General features: G+C 41.4%; 1 protein-coding gene across 8 annotated transcripts in view; it reads left to right on the top strand.

Annotated features, from left to right (window-relative positions):
- DCC (DCC netrin 1 receptor) overlaps window positions 1–16,729 on the top strand; it is a 533,618-nt gene that overhangs the window by 282,043 nt on the left and 234,846 nt on the right. The window lies entirely within an intron of this gene.

Raw genomic sequence — 16,729 nt, 5'->3', positions numbered from 1 at the left:
CGTATTTGTTTACTTAACCATCGCAAACAGTAAATTCTTCTCAATGTACAAAACGTGCACAAAATGTCTGTGGAAAACAAAAAAAAAAGAGATGATTTCTATGAGCTGCACCTGGATATGGGTTATTTACCTGCTCTTCAGTCCTAGTTGAATGCGTCCAGGGCTATGGTGAGTTTGGATATACAGAAGGTGGGCCGTGTTGTGCTGTGGCATCACAACTAATGAAAGTGATTAGGATTGCGTTGCGACCCTCGAATTGCCTCATCCAGAAATCCATTCTGGAAGGATTTCTGGGGTCTGTCAGGTTGAGGAAACTCGCAGTTCTCAGAATGAACAATTCCGCTTCCATTGGCAGCAGGGCTTCGTGACCCAAAGATCTTTCACTGTGGGTCCTCACATAAACGTTGCATGGGCAAAGTTGCCACATTGCCCTAGCCTTAGGGTGGCCATAGATATACCAAAAAATTCCATCATTCTATAACAAACTACTTTTAACAATGACCAGTTTTATAGAGAGTGGGATTCTTTCCATGGCCTCCCGTCACACCCTACACAAATATACTGCTATACAGTCAAAATAATACTCCATATATGTCCAAATACAACTGATATTAGTATCCAAATACTGTGCTGTACCTTTTTAATCCTGTGTCCAGCATATCTGACATAGGACCTGGAAGCACCATAACAAAAATCACTACTGGCGAGTCCACGCTAGAAGGCAAATATGCTGGATTTTCCATAGATGGCTGGCATTCAAACTATGGGGCAACAGATGGGATGATGGGTGCAAAACATCTAGATTGGGGCATCCGGCATTACCATCCATTATTTTCCGGGATGGTTCCAGATTGGCAGACAACTATGATTATGCTAGTTATGTAAAATGTGCCAAAACACATACAATAATTAGTTGTACCACCAATTAGCCGCAACGTGTGAACACCGCCTTATCTCACCCTTACCTAAAAAGAATGAGGAAAAGCCACTGGGACCACCCTCATAACTCGTGATGATGGGTTACCTTTACAGTTATGATATAGTTTAACTTTTATTCTCTGCAAAAAGCTAAATAAATAAATAATAATGTCAATATAAATTATAATAAAATAATAACAATGCCAATATTAATGATATTAAAATAATAAATTATTAATCATTAATAAATTATAGTTATTATTTTTTTGTTATTATTAATAATAATAATAAGAAGAAGAAGAATACTGTAGCATATTATTTATAATATTCATTATATATATTATTATTAGCATATTATTAAAATATTTAGATTTTTACTATTCTATTAAAATGTTTATAATACTTTTATTATTACCGTATAAGTAGTAGTATTGCCATGTTTCATTATTTTTAATATCACTGCTACTTTAATGTTTTTTACAATTGTTCCCAGTTCCTATTATAATTTATATATGTTTCTCTGTTTTATTATATCGGGTGCTTTTCACTTTCCAACCTAACAGTAAATGGCAAGGCCAATATTTTACACAAGGCGATAGTTTCTTGGAGCAAGGTCGATCTTTCGTCTGAATCTTAAATCAAAGTTATTGATCTGTGAGCTCCACCGACCACCACAGGTCACAAGCGCAGCTCTTGGCTCTTCAGGATGTGTCCGCCACGTACATTTCCAGATTGTATCTTTCGGTTATCTCTTATTCTCTACACTGTGTCTCGGTTTTGAAGCCTTTGGGATATATGTAGGATTCTTTGTGGGACTTAAATGTTACGCTTCCTATTGTATGCATTATTAATGGAGATAGAAATCCTAGACAGTTGCTTCTTTTTATGGTTCTGGAGGTCGTTATATGGTCATGTCTTATTTATAAAGGTAAGGCTGGATAACCCCCAGAGGATAGCCCATGTATCATGTAGTGTGTTACATACATTCGGCCCTGTATGCCTGGAGAGGCATTTTGTTCTGAGCTGTGATATCATTAGTCATCTCTTCTTTAACCCTTTCGTAGATATATCACTTGTTTGCACATTTTATTTACAAGGATGTCTCCTCTAAACATAATTTCTACATAATTCAGTTACTTTGGGCATGTTGGCCCAGGTTTGCTTAGATTGTCGGGCAATCAAAATCTCTCCCGTATTAGGGTATTTTTTTTCTTTTATATGGTGTCAGATTTACTATGCCTATTTGTATTCGGTTGTTTTTTGATGTGCCCCAATTTGCAAATGTTGCATAAGCAATTATTTGGGATTTTCCATTAAGGTGGGAATTTGATAATTACTGTGAGTTAATATTTGGCTGTCCAGGCATGATGGTAATTGGAGTCGGGGTCAGAGTCGAGGAGTCTGAGTCGGACGAAATTTTGGGTACCTGGAGTCGGAGTCGGCAAACAATGCACCGACTTGGACTCCTACTAAATTTAGATTTGAATTAAAAATAAAGCAAGTTTAAATGTCCCAATTCACAATGACTTCTCTACTGTAAGAATAAAGACCAATGCATGCAGTGCCTCACGTAACAGCAAAACGAACACGTTAAGTGACCGTGAAGAAGCATGCTTTTCATGTGCTTCACTATATGGCACGCAACGCACAATTAGGAGCGGCAATACTTATACTTTCCATAGTGTTGTGTTCTGCTGGGAACCCATGGGTAACCTAGCCTCTCACTGATAAGGGATTAAGTAAATATGTTTTTTTTCAGGACTAGAGACACTTGTATAAGTGAAGGGAATGGAGGGTCAATAGTTCAAGACTGAAGCTGTAAACCATTGGAAAAACTGCTGACATTCAGCTAAGGCTATAAAAACTTTAAACTCCGATTGTTAGCTTAAACTTAAACATGACTATGGGATTCTACTAGGGAAATCATGTTTTATAATAAATGCCCCTTCCTGGATCCTCCCACTGCCCTATCTTCAGCAGCAAATCAGCACACAAAAAGGAGAAGGCAGCAGCTTCTGCCCAACTACCTCTCTCTGCTAGAAGAGCTTAGAAGAACTTGGTGGAACAGCTTCATGGATTCAACTGTAAGTGTTTATAAATACATTCGCATATTAATACATCGGAGTCGGAAGTACAAAAAAAAACGCGGAGTCGGAACATTTATCTACCGACTCCACAGCCCTGGTTGTTTAGCACTGAATTGTCAGACAGATTATAAGCACCATGAGAACAAACATGGCTGACGATGATCACTGTTAAACAGCTGCTTTCTGTCACAGAAAATAAGCTACTTCCTGTCACAAGAGAAAGGCTAATTCCTGTCACAAGAGAGAGGCTAATTCCTGTCACAAGAGAGAGGCTAATTCCTGTCACAAGAGAGAGGCTAATTCCTGTCACAAGAGAGAGGCTAATTCCTGTCACAAGAGAGAGACTAATTCCTGTCACAAGAGAGAGACTACTTCCTGTCACAAGAGAGAGACTACTTCCTGTCACAAGAGAGAGACTACTTCCTGTCACAAGAAAAAGGCTACTTCCTGTCACAAGAGAGAGGCTACTTCCTGTCATAGAAGAAAAAGGCATTTGGAGCACAAACTGCTTAGTTGACAAAAAAAAACTGCCTGTGGGAGTTGCAGTTTTGCACTAAATTGTTAGATAAATAATAAACCTCATAAACAGCCCCATAAGAAAAAACAGGCCTGACGATGATCGCTGTTAAACAGCAACTTCCTCTCACTAAAGATAAAGTTGTCTGGAGCATAAACTGCTGAGATGACAAAATAAATAGCCTGTGGGGGTTGTAGTTTTCCACTGAATTGTCAGACAAATTATAAACCCTCATATCTCAGGAACAGGATGGCGTATCAAGAAATTAAAAAGGCGTGTGATCACAACTCCCTAAGTATAAATCGATATTTTTTGGGTTGGCCACAGGTCCTTTTAACAAGTGGAGAAGCAGAAGGACTCAGGGACAAGTCCAGAGGTGGGGCTTAAATGTCCTGTTTACCTTTGACTTGACTTGTAGAAATGTGTCAAAAGTTTTGATCAGTTGGGGTCAGAGTGTTCAGACCCTGACTGATCACTAGAAGTAGCAGGAAGAGAAGTACAGGGATGCACACTTTTCTTGCCACTTTGTATCTGCGACCAAGATATCTTCATGTCTATCTTGGTCATGTGGCATAGAGGTTGGAGAGAACACGATTAGCGTGTGAACCTTACACAGTGCCCATTGCCATCAATGGATTTTCTGAGGACATTAGGAGGACAGGATGGGTCTCTCCACAGAGACACTTTTTTAACAATGTTAGAGAATAAAGTACATTTTCTAGTAAATCCTTTAAATGGAATATGGAATTCAGTGCGCACTATTATAAATTCCTCCATCGTTGTAAAGTTGGAAGGTTGTCTGCGGTGGGTTGCAATCTTCTCTGCCAATACACTTGGATTTAAACTGTACAATCCTTATAATGTATCTGAAAGGTCAAATCTTCCGCACATGCAGTATAAAAAATTATTTTCAGACTTTCTTTATCTTTGGTTGGATCCATACCACCTGGATGGCCTCCAAAATTTAGTGAAATGTGATTATGGTGGCAAAATCCAGGTCAAAGTATGAAAGAGACTGCTATATCAACCTGGTTAAAGCGATTGTGGTCGTCGTATTAGACTTTGTTCATTGCATCATGACTTTTGTTTCAAATGTATCCAATGACAGCTATTCTGGATATTTTCCAATAAATACAAGCCAATCCTGATTGATTTTAATGAAGTCCATTGGAATTCAATTAGTGTTTCATGCCTTGGATTGTGCTATTCTTGCCAAAAAAAAAAAAAAATACAACAAACAGAAAATTAGATAGAAACTCAGATGGACTCAAAATGAGAACTCCTAGGCTATACCCAAATGTCCAAATAAATGCTCTGGGTTGTATAACAGTTGCCTGATACCTTAAAAAAAACTTTCGATATCTGAGTGTTCAGCTCCATGACTGATCGATAGGACCAGCAGGGAAAGAAGCAGGAGGTGAAGTGCTGCCTCTCTGTGCACCTGACCAAGATGCTACATGACCAAAATGGGAGTCCATGTGGGAGAGAACACGCTGATAACTTTTCCAGATTCATTCTAGTGATTGGTCGGGGTCTGAACACCCAGACCCCAAAGCTTTTTACAGGTTATTATGACATGTAATACGTTTTTAAAAGAGACAGTCCCCATTTAACATTGGTAAGTAGGAGCTCAGTTCATGGTTCTGCTTCAGATTTAAATAACTTTATTCCAATACTTTAAGACTAGCAACCTAAATGTTTGTATTCTCAAACCATAAGGAGAACAAAATGCTTTCATATGGAGTAAAATTATGCAGGTGGCTTGAGGCTTCATAAGAAGTCTGGCCATGTCCTAAAAGAGTCCCCATTATGTTCAATTTGCTTTTTTCCCTCCCTTTTTTGGTTCAGTTCCAATACACACAAAGGGAATAAAAATGTGTATAACAACACATGTGTTACTGCAATCCTTTTCTGTGAGAAATACTTCATTTTCTAGAAAAATTTCAGGGGTGCCAAAATTTACGGCCATGACTGTATGTCAGTGTGTTCCCCGTGTCTGGCCCAGGAGAAGAGGTCTCCAACCTCGGACCGGTTATAGGTTAACGGTGCCCTGGCATCACAAAGTGATAAGGTATTCCTAAAACCCATGTATCTACCACAGACAGCCCATGTTTAGACATGATTGACATCCTGGATTCATATCCATGACATATCTGTAGTTGAAATTCTGTAGCATACGTTGAAATTCTGTAGCAAACCCATCGTACCTAACCATGGCTTTGGACTCTTCCTCCACTGATAATTCCTTTTCCTATTTCCATCTCCTGAAGACATAGCTCATGCTTGCAATTGCTTCAGACAAGATCCCAGTTTATTGTTTTTTTAGTACAGTAGCTAACACATCTCACCCATGGGAACCTTCATAAATTTGTTTGCTGGTGTAATCCGCAGCCTATTTCCTACTCTCCCTTGTTTTTCGAGATGACTAATGGATTATGACAGGTGTCACTTGTAATGGAGAAGTGATTGAAGCTTACATCACAGTTGTCACTACTTTCCAGATGGTAAAAACAATATTGATTTTCTAAAACAGGACCAACCAGTTATTTTTTCTATCGATTTCCCCGAACCTGGTGAGGCTAATTGCTTTGAGTTATCTGCTCAAATGAACACTTGTTTTTCTTTAGCTTGGAGTGAGAAACTACATGTAGTAGTCACTGTACAAATATATATTGCAAAAGAGATACATGGATGATTGTAAAAAGATAAAAAACTATGTATATGTTTTTATACATCAAGCATGTCTGGTCAGCTGTTCCATAACTTCTGTATCGGTCAATGGAGAGAGCCACACATATGCATGGCCACCTGTCTATTAGATGCGGTGACCTGACAGGCCTAGAGGCCTGGGTTTATGCATAGGTAAGGCTGGGTTCACATATGTCCGGCATAGGTGAATTCAGCCAAGATCTTTACGCAAATGAGGCCACAACTGATGACAAGTTGTCATCAATTGTATGGCATCCAGCATCCATTGTTTCTGCATTGTTTTGGTGGACAGCAAACTGTGTCCCCCTGTCTGGTGGCCTCCGGCATGTCCAACTATCCGGCGTCAAAATTCAGATGCTGGATGATTGTGACCTGTCCCATTGAAATGAATGGGATCAGTTCTAGCATCAGTTTCCCTCCGGTGCACACCAAAGGAAAACTATGCCGGATGCCTGATATATGTGAACCCAGCCTTAGTGTCCCAGAGATAGGACCTACATGTAGCCAGATAGGTCAATTTTGACTATGATGCCCTAATTTGGCCTTGTTGATAAATATCTGTTGCCTGATCCACACTCTTGCACATGATTTGATTGGGGGGGAAGGAGAAAACCACTTCAAAACGCCTTCCAAAAGAATGAAGCTGCGTATCACATGCATGATCGGCATTCCATTCATTCTCTATGGGGCATTTGACCATTGCCAAGCTCTGTAAGCACTGTAATGTTTCAAAAAACCATAGAAGATAAAAGCAGTAAATTAGTGGTGCACTCCTTTCATTCTTTCATTTCCTGTGTTCTCTAGACAAGTGGGGGTCTTGGCAGTCAGACCGCCACCGGTCTGCTAGTTATAACTTTATTTTAACTTTCTAAAATGATGATATTCCTTTGAAGGGGTACTCCGCTGCCCTAGCTTTCGAAACATTTAGTTCCAAATGCTGGGTGCGGTCTGCGGGGGTCGTGACATCACGGTCACTCCCCCTCAATGCAAGTCTATGGGAGGGGGTGTGGTGGCCGCCACGCCCCCTCCCATAGACTTGCATTGAGGGGACGTGAACAAGACTTCACGACCCCCGCAGCCCGCACCCAGCGTTTGGAACGAAATGTTCTGAAGGCTGAGGCAGTAGAGTACCCCTTTAAGTTCCTGGGTTCCCACCTACCATGTCCAGGCTATCCGGGTATGCTGGAAATTGTAGTTTACAACAGCTGGAGGCACAGTGTTTGGAAAACATTATCCTAGTAGCTAAGCAAGGTTACAAAGGAAGTTGTTGCTATCTGACCCTGATGCTTCTGAGGCCATACAAAAGACACCAGTATAATAAAAATGGAACATAGTAGGTGGGAATTGTTCGATAATAGGATCATGAGAGGTATTAGAATTTCTAGATATGACTAACATTGCTTATTCTGGTAGAATTTTAGAATTTTTTTTTTTATATGGAATTTGCAACAGAATGGACACAGATGCTTAATTTGTCCAATAAAAAAGGAGGATTATTTTTAGCAGAATGAAACAAACATGAATGTATTCCGAGCATTATTTCAGGGACGTGATTTCTTACACTCATTTGCATAAATTAGCATGCAAGCTATTGTTTTGTAATTGTTGTCATTTTGGACAAGCGGCTGTTTATTGTTGTTCCAGACTCCAGAAATCCTCAATGCATATCAGAGACAATTGTGAAATATTATACAGTGCTCGGTTCATAGGATAAACAAGAGGTTCTTACATGACTCGCCGTCATAAATAAATTCCGCAGTGAACGGATGCATTTTTTATTTATTTTTTTTAAAGCATGGAGACGAAAGAAGTTTTTTTTTTCTTCTTCTATTATAGACAGTGGCTATTCGGGATCGACCGATATCGTTTTTTTAGGGCCGATACCGATAATCGGTGGAGGTTAGGGCCGATAGCCAATAACTTATACCGATATTCCGATATAAGTTATCGGCTATTTTTCCCCCCGCGACACCGGGGTAACGCTGCATAGACGCCGCTGCGCAGCGACGCACCTGACGTCACGGCGTAGCGGTGTCTATGCAGCGTACTAGGCCGGAGCCTGCCCGGAGTGGAGAAGAGGACCCCCGGAGAAGGACAGCCCAGACCAGTTCACCCTCCACCCGGAATGCCGCCGGACACTACAGGAAGGATGGATGGCCCGGACCACCCCCATTACGGGTAAGTTAAATTTTTTTTATTGACTCGGAGGGTGGGGGAGGGGCCCGACTGGTATAGCGGTATGTGCAAAAATCCATACCGTGTCAGAAAAAAAAACGGGATCCGGTTAATACCGGTATACCGCCCAGCACTATGGTGGGGGGTGCGACGCGGTGCGGTGGGTCGGGGGGGGGGGGGGCTGCGGTCGCGGTGCGGTGGGTCGGGGGGGGGGCGGTCGCGGTACGGTAGGGGCGGTGCGGGGCATTATCGGCTTATCGGCAAGGTAACTGCAGATACCGATAATGCCCAAAATCGTGATTATCGGCCGATAATATCTGCCATACCGATAATCAGTCGATCCCTAGTGGCTATGGCCGGTCAAGATTGGTGCAGAGTTGTGGATAAAATATGCATATGGGTGCCCTCTGTATTTATGTGTAGGGTGGGGGAGACTGCCATATTAATTGCCAAATAGTGCTGCCTTGTGTCTAAAAAAGTGCCCAGTGGAAAGACATAAATGTTATTCTACTTTAGCCAAAGAAATACTAAGCTCTGCTACAACCCACTTTGCCACAATAATACCCAGATTGATTCATTATACCTACTGCATATTAGTGTGGGACTAGGTGGTGGGATTTTTTTTTTCTTTTTTTTTTAATGAGCTGATGCCAGAAAGTTAAACAGATTTGTAAATTACTTCTATTTAAAAATTGTAATCCTTTCAGTATTTATTAGCAGCTGTATGCTACAGAGGAAATTCTATTATTTTTTAATTTCTTTTTGTCCACAGTGCTCTCTGCTGACACCTCTGTCCATGTCCAGAACTGTCCAGAGCAGCATAGGTTTGCTATGGGGATTGTCAGCAGAGAGCACTGTGGACAAGACAGAATTTTCTCTGTAGCATACAGCTGCTAAAAAGTACTGGAAAGGTAAAGATTTTTTAACAGAAGTAACTTAGAAATCTGTTTAACTTTCTGGCACCAGTTGATTTAATTTTTTTTTCCCCACCGGAGTACCCCTTTAAAATTATCCCTGTACCTGCCTTACATTTCAGGTTCTAAAGTCATAGATTATCTGAGGACTTAGACTCTGCCTATCTATTAGGCTCCAGCTATGGTCCATGTTTGGCTTTACAATATTTGTCTGCTCTATATGTACCACTCCTTGAACTCTTACACTTGAGGTGTCCTCCTCCTCTTCTGCAGCCTTTTCTTTTCCTGGGGGTCCCTCTGTATTCTTCCCCTTTTTTCTCCGATGGTGTTTTCCTCTTCTGTAGCCTTTGCCTTCTCCATCCCTGGGTATCCTCCTCCTCTGCAGCCTTTCCCTTGTCCCTCCAAGGTAGTTGTCTTCTGCAGCCTTTCCCTTGTCCCTCCAAGGTAGTTGTCTTCTGCAGCCTTTCCCTTGTCCCTCCAAGGTAGTTCTCTTCTGCAGCCTTTCCCTTGTCCCTCCAAGGTAGTTCTCTTCTGCAGCCTTTCCCTTGTCCCTCCAAGGTAGTTCTCTTCTGCAGCCTTTCCCTTGTCCCTCCAAGGTAGTTCTCTTCTGCAGCCTTTCCCTTGTCCCTCCAAGGTAGTTCTCTTCTGCAGCCTTTCCCTTGTCCCTCCGAGGTAGTTCTCTTCTGCAGCCTTTCCCTTGTCCCTCCAAGGTAGTTCTCTTCTGCAGCCTTTCCCTTGTCCCTCCAAGGTAGTTCTCTTCTGCAGCCTTTCCCTTGTCCCTCCAAGGTAGTTCTCTTCTGCAGCCTTTCCCTTGTCCCTCCAAGGTAGTTCTCTTCTGCAGCCTTTCCCTTGTCCCTCCAAGGTAGTTCTCTTCTGCAGCCTTTCCCTTGTCCCTCCAAGGTAGTTCTCTTCTGCAGCCTTTCCCTTGTCCCTCCAAGGTAGTTCTCTTCTGCAGCCTTTCCCTTGTCCCTCCAAGGTAGTTCTCTTCTGCAGCCTTTCCCTTGTCCCTCCAAGGTAGTTCTCTTCTGCAGCCTTTCCCTTGTCCCTCCAAGGTAGTTCTCTTCTGCAGCCTTTCCCTTGTCCCTCCAAGGTAGTTCTCTTCTGCAGCCTTTCCCTTGTCCCTCCAAGGTAGTTCTCTTCTGCAGCCTTTCCCTGATCCCTGTATATAGGACTTACTTTCACTTGTCCTGCACTTGTCCTGCCTTTGTGCTCTTTTTAACAATTTTTTTCATCATTTCATTTGGGTTTTTAAGAGATGCATAAATAAAAGTTATATTTTAGGGGTGTGCCAATTGAGGTGTTTTTCACCCCGGGCTTTGGCCCAGGGTCTTGTTCAGTGTTAGTTTGGCCTCCTGCCACCCTTTTGGGTAATTTTTTTTGAAGCTTCTCTTGACTGGGTTTCTCCTGCTAAAAATGCCTTTTTCTTGTCTATCCCTGGGATTCCTCCTCTGCAGCCTTTCCCTTGTCCTTCCCCATAATTCCTCCTTCCCTACACCCTTTGCCTTGTCCCTTCCTGAGTTTTCTCCTCCTCTATGGCAATTTCCTTTTGTGTTCATGGGGTTTCCTCCTCCTCTGTTTCCTTCCCCTTGCACTCTGGCTGTTCTCCTCCCCTGTGGCCTTCTCCACATGATCCCCTCCCTAAATGTCCACATCTGCAGTCCCCCCATTATTTTGGTGTGATCTTATGTAAATCTGTCATATATATATATATATATATATATATATATATATATATATATATATACACACACACACTGCTCCTCAAGAAAATAAAAAAATAAAGAGAACACTTAAACAACACAATGTAACTCCAAGTCAATGACACTTCTGTGAAATACACTGTCCACTCAGGAAGCAACACTGATTCACAATCAATTTCACATGTTGTTGTGCAAATGGAACAGACAACATGTGGAAATTATAGGCAATTAGCAAGACACCCCCAATAAAGGAGTGGTTCTTCAGGTGGTGACCACAGACATCTTCTCAGTTCATATGCTTCCTGGCTGATGTTTTGGTCACTTTTGAATGCTGGCGGTGCTTTCACTCTAGTGGTAGCATGAGAAGAGTCTACAACCCACACAAGTGGCTCAGGTAGTGCAGCTCATCCAGGATGGCACATCAATGTGAACTGTGGCAAGAAGGTTTGTTATGTCTGTCATCGTAGTGTCCAGAGCATGGAGGCGCTACCAGGAGACAGGCCAGTACATCAGGAGACGTGGAGGAGGCCATAGTAGGGCAACAACAGAGCAGCAGGACCGCTACCTCTGCCTTTGTGCAAGGATGAGCAGGAGATGCACTGCCAGAGCCCTGAAAAATTACCTCCAGCAGGCCACAAATGTGCGTGTGTCCACTCAAACAGTCAGAAACAGACTCCATGAGGGCCCACCATGCACAGGTGGGGATTGTGCTTACAGCCCAACACCGTGCAGGACGTTTGGCATTTGCCAGAGAACACCAAGATTGGCAAATTTGCCTCTGGTGCCCTGTGCTCTTCACAGATGAAAGCAGGTTCACACTGAGCACATGTGACAGACGAGTCTGGAGATGCGGTGGAGAACGTTCTGTTGCCTGTAACATCCTCCAGCATGACCGGTTTGGCGGTGGGTCTGTAATGGTGTGAGGTGGCATTTCTTTGGGGGACAGCACAGCCCTCCATGTGCTTGCCAGAGGTAGCCTGACTGCCAATAGGTACCGAGATGAGATCCTCAGACCCCTTGTGAGACCCAATGCTGGTACGGTTGGCCCTGGGTTCCTACTAATGCAAGACATTGCTAGACCTCATGTGGCTGGAGTGTGTCAGTAGTTCCTGCAGGAGGAAGGCATTGATGCTATGGACTGGCCCGGCCATTCCCCAGACCTGAATCCGATTGAGCACATCTGGGATGTCATGTCTTGCTCCATGCTTGCTCCATGCTTGCACCACAGACTGTCCAGGAGTTGGCGGATGCTTTAGTCCAGGTCTGGGAGGACATCCCTCAGGAGACCATCCTCCACCTCATCAGGAGCATGCCCAGGTGTTTGTATGGAGGTCATACACACTACTGGAGGCCACACACACTACTGAGCCTCATTTTGACTTGTTTTAAGGACATTACATCAAAGTCGGATCAGCCTGTAGTGTGGTTTTCCACTTTGATTTTGAGTGTGACTCCATATCCAGACCTCCATGGGTTGATAAATTTGATTTCCATTATTTTTTTTTTGAGCAGTGTATAATCTACCATTTCTGGTATGTGGAGATTCAAAGTCCATTAGTACTCCACTGGGCATTCTGGGAATAGGAATATGCAAAGCAGCTCATCACACTACCTTCACAGGTAGCATTCCCTAAACATCAGCTTTTACCTCCAGTTACAGAGTCTCAGAAACTGATTGGGATTTAATGTTAAGCCAGAAGTCTAACCGGAAGCAAAAAGGACCCATCTGCAGGGTGTTGCCCCTCGTCTGTACAGAGCATATATATTTCAAACATTTGGGATTTTTATTTTAGAAAATGATCAACTACATGAAAAGAAAGATGCAAAAGAAGTACAAGTACATGAGCATTACACAGCCTTGTTCCTTTATAGCCTATATACAGTCTACAGGAAAAACTAATTCCATGTATATATTGTATCCAAAAACAGTATAGACGGTGACAATGTTAATCTGTACAGAATTTAACTCCGGCTTTGAAGTTGCTGTGCGCCTGAATAACTGCAGCCATACTGTATCCTAGACACGAAATGGCGAACCCTTCACATGATATAATAACCACACTTACAATCTCTTAGCATTGTTAGTTTATCTGCTGGATTTTCCATGACAACAGATAAGTGATCTCTGTGGCTATGGAAACATCTGAAGCCCGGGCCTCTCTAGGTAAGAGCTGATAATCGCTAATTGCTAGATTAGGCCGCAAATGAATCCGCCTCAGAGTGAGCGCTGGAGCCGGCGCACTCAATCTTCTAGGGTTTAAGAATACATTTCTAAAAGGAAAATTCCAGTTATCCTTTGATCCAGAATAATGTATAATAATTTAGTGTGTGCTATTTGGTGGTTGCTACATGTTTCTTGCTATACATTATCATGAGGGCGTTCTTAAAGGGGTATTCCGGCTTTATACATATTGGGGGAGATTCATCAAAACCTGTCTCAAGAGGAAAAGTTGACCAGTTGCCCATAGCAACCAATCAGATCACTATTTTCATTTTTGAAAAGGCTTCTGAAAAATTAAAGAAATGATCTGGTTGGTTGCTTTGGGCAACTGGTCAACTTTTCCTCTGCACAAGTTTTGATGAATTACCCTCCTTATCCCCTATCCAAAGGATGGGGATAAGATGTATGATCTCCGGGGTCCCGCCACTGGGGACCCCCACGATCTCGGTGCAGCCCCCAGCATTCTATCCTGGGCACTGCTTCCAAGATGAGGACATGACGTTGTGGCCAAGCCCCTCCATTGATGTCTATGGGAGGGGGCATGACAGCCGTCATGACGTGACATCACTGTGGGGGGGTGAACGCGACATCAAGTACCCGTCTCGGAGGCAACACCCCTTTAAAGGGAACCTGTCACTTTGAAAATGCACAGCAGTCTGTAGACAGCATGTTGTAGAGCAAATAGGCGATCCTACACAGAAATTGACAGCTAGGACCACCCACTTGTCTTCTTTAGCACAGATCAGTTAGAAGTTTACATGAATGTTATATATATATATATATATATATATATATATATATATATATATATACTGGATAAAGTCTTTTAGACAAGACTTCATTGATGTTCTCCTGTATTACCTTTAGTAAAGCCGTAGTTCTCACCATAGTCACCTCTCCCGGTGGTCTCCTGTTTCCTCATTAGTTCTTATGTGGCCTCCTATGTGGCTTCGTTTACTGTGGGGCCACATACCAGCCCCTATGCTTGCCATTCTAGTAGTTTGTTCATTGCTCATACTTGGAGCAATATGGATATTTCTTCTAAAATTCAACCTACATACGGTACCGTCTTTAGTGGCCCAAATATCAAGACTATGATGCTTTGTATCAAAGTGACCAAAAGCGAATGGGATCTTCTGAGGTTTATGCAAATGTACCCAAAGTGGGCATTCCTGTGCTTATCAAAGGGGAGCGGTCGTAATTGTCAAGCAAATAAGGGTTTTGTTTTTTTCCTTTGAATTGCATTACATTTAATGGTAAAATGCATTTGACATGTAGTTTACTCTTTCAGCCATAGTTATACCAGCTGTAAAAATAAGTGCGTAATACTTGTTTTGGGCTTTTTTACAGCAAAAAATATTTTTGTATGCTTAAAATGCTTCAAAACACATTATAATGTTAAAGCAAAGATCTGTCTTGCATAAAACACATGTACTGTATATGATTAAAAAAGGTTGTGCTTCAAAAAATATTTCAAATAAGATTAAAAAAAGTTGAGATAATTTTGCATGTAAAATATTTCATATCAGCTTTACTATCAGCTTGGCCCCACAGTAGCTGATATGCCAGCCTCCCTGGTAGTTCCACCCATAATATCACCCAATTGTCAGATATTCAGAACAGTGTTTATCTAATCTTTATAAAAGCCGCTATTTCATGGGTTCTTTTGACTTATTTTACAACATTTTATTAACTGTTGTCTCGATGAAAGCGCTCCTTGTTAAATATAAGCTGACACTGTAAAACAAAAAGGACAACATTTATGACCCGAATTCATGTCTCACGGGTGGCCCATGAATCAGGATTACGGACTCTCTGCTTAAACCAGTCAAGTCTCGCTCTTCACCCTACTATGGAAGTCACTAAAAATAAAGAGACTGTGATAGCTGTTATTAGACAACGTTTATTACTGCAATTTTCTTTAAGGGGAAACTATTATTAGGGATGATAAAGGCTCATTTACTAGTAAAATGGAAAGTGCCGGCTTTGTGGAATGGGACAGGTGCTCGGTGGTGTCGGAGGAGAACGTCTGCGGGAATCTTGGCTGGAGCTTTCCTGAATTAGTTCAGGACATGGAAATTTGAAATGGGGTTAGAAATTTTTCCTATCAGGCATAAGAAGGAACTGTGTTTCGCTGACGCGGCTGTAATAATCCAACTGTGCTTCTGTTATACTCACATTCTGAGTAATTGCCAGTGAAAGAGCCGGCGTTGCCAGGAAAAAAAATCTATCTTACACCATCTGACATATGTGTTAGATATATAAATTGAAAAAAAAAAAAAAAAAAAATATATATATATATATATATATATATATATATATATATATACAGCAATGCAGAGTAGACACAGCTCACCCCGGTGCCCTCGCCACAGCACGGACAGGACCGGACCCCAGTCCAGCAATTGCAGGAGAAATGAAGAGAAAGTCCAGCGTGGCAAGTCAAGCAATACTTGGTACTTTATTTATTTATTCATCTATTTCATTTTATTTTATTCCATTTATTTTCCACTGACAAAATTTATACATTTATATATATATATATATATATATATATATATATATATATATATATATATATTTGTATAATCTATTCTAATAATGATAAAAATGTTTTTTTTTTCTCTCTTTCTTCTTTTTATTCCCATTTTTTCTCTTTCTTGTGAGTAGCGCACATGGGCATACTACTCCTGGATTTTTCCCAACATGGACATTTGGAATATTTTCCTGATATTATTCAGTTTGAAGAAAAAGAAAGAAATCATATATAAAAAACAAGTAATAAAAAATTATTATTCTTTTTCTATATGCTCATGTGCGATATCGGAAAAGATAGAGAGAAAACGGAGGGAACGCTTAAACCTAATATCCAGATCGATCTCTCAAGCATTGAAGATAACATATTAAACTTTGTTGTTTGATATATAAACTTCTTTTTTTATATATATATATTTTATATTCAAGGTGTTTACATTCATGTTCACATTGCAAGATATTACTTTCTTGCGTTTTTATTGTTATCTTGGTTTGTTAGGGAGGGAGGGTGTTAAGCACCTGGGCCAAGCCCCGTGGTGATTTCATCCCCTTCCTCTATAAATAACATGCACCCATGTCTGTTAATTGTACGACTAAGGCTACGTATTGTGGCCGAAACGCGTCACCTGTTTTCCATGTTGGCTGATTGCTAAATAAAGTACCAAGTATTGCTTGACTTGCCACGCTGGACTTTTTCTTCATTTCTCCATATATATATATATATATATATATATATATATATATATATATATATACCGTAAATAAATTAGAGTAAAGGGGTTGTCCTGTCCTGACCATTTTACCATATGCCATCAGGGGCAGAAGGGGCAACAAAAGTAATGTCATCCAAAGCTGCAGACTTAGGTGGGACCAGCCAACCATCTAACTCTTGGCCTCCCGACTGTTCTCCAGTGACCGGCACAGTATACTGAAACGGTTGGATTTCATCATGC

This window comes from Hyla sarda, chromosome 1 (assembly GCF_029499605.1).
Source record: "Hyla sarda isolate aHylSar1 chromosome 1, aHylSar1.hap1, whole genome shotgun sequence".
Classification (NCBI taxonomy): Eukaryota; Metazoa; Chordata; class Amphibia; order Anura; family Hylidae; genus Hyla; species Hyla sarda.
The sequence above is the reverse complement of the archived record's forward strand: the minus strand, read 5'-3'. Positions and strand labels throughout refer to the sequence as shown.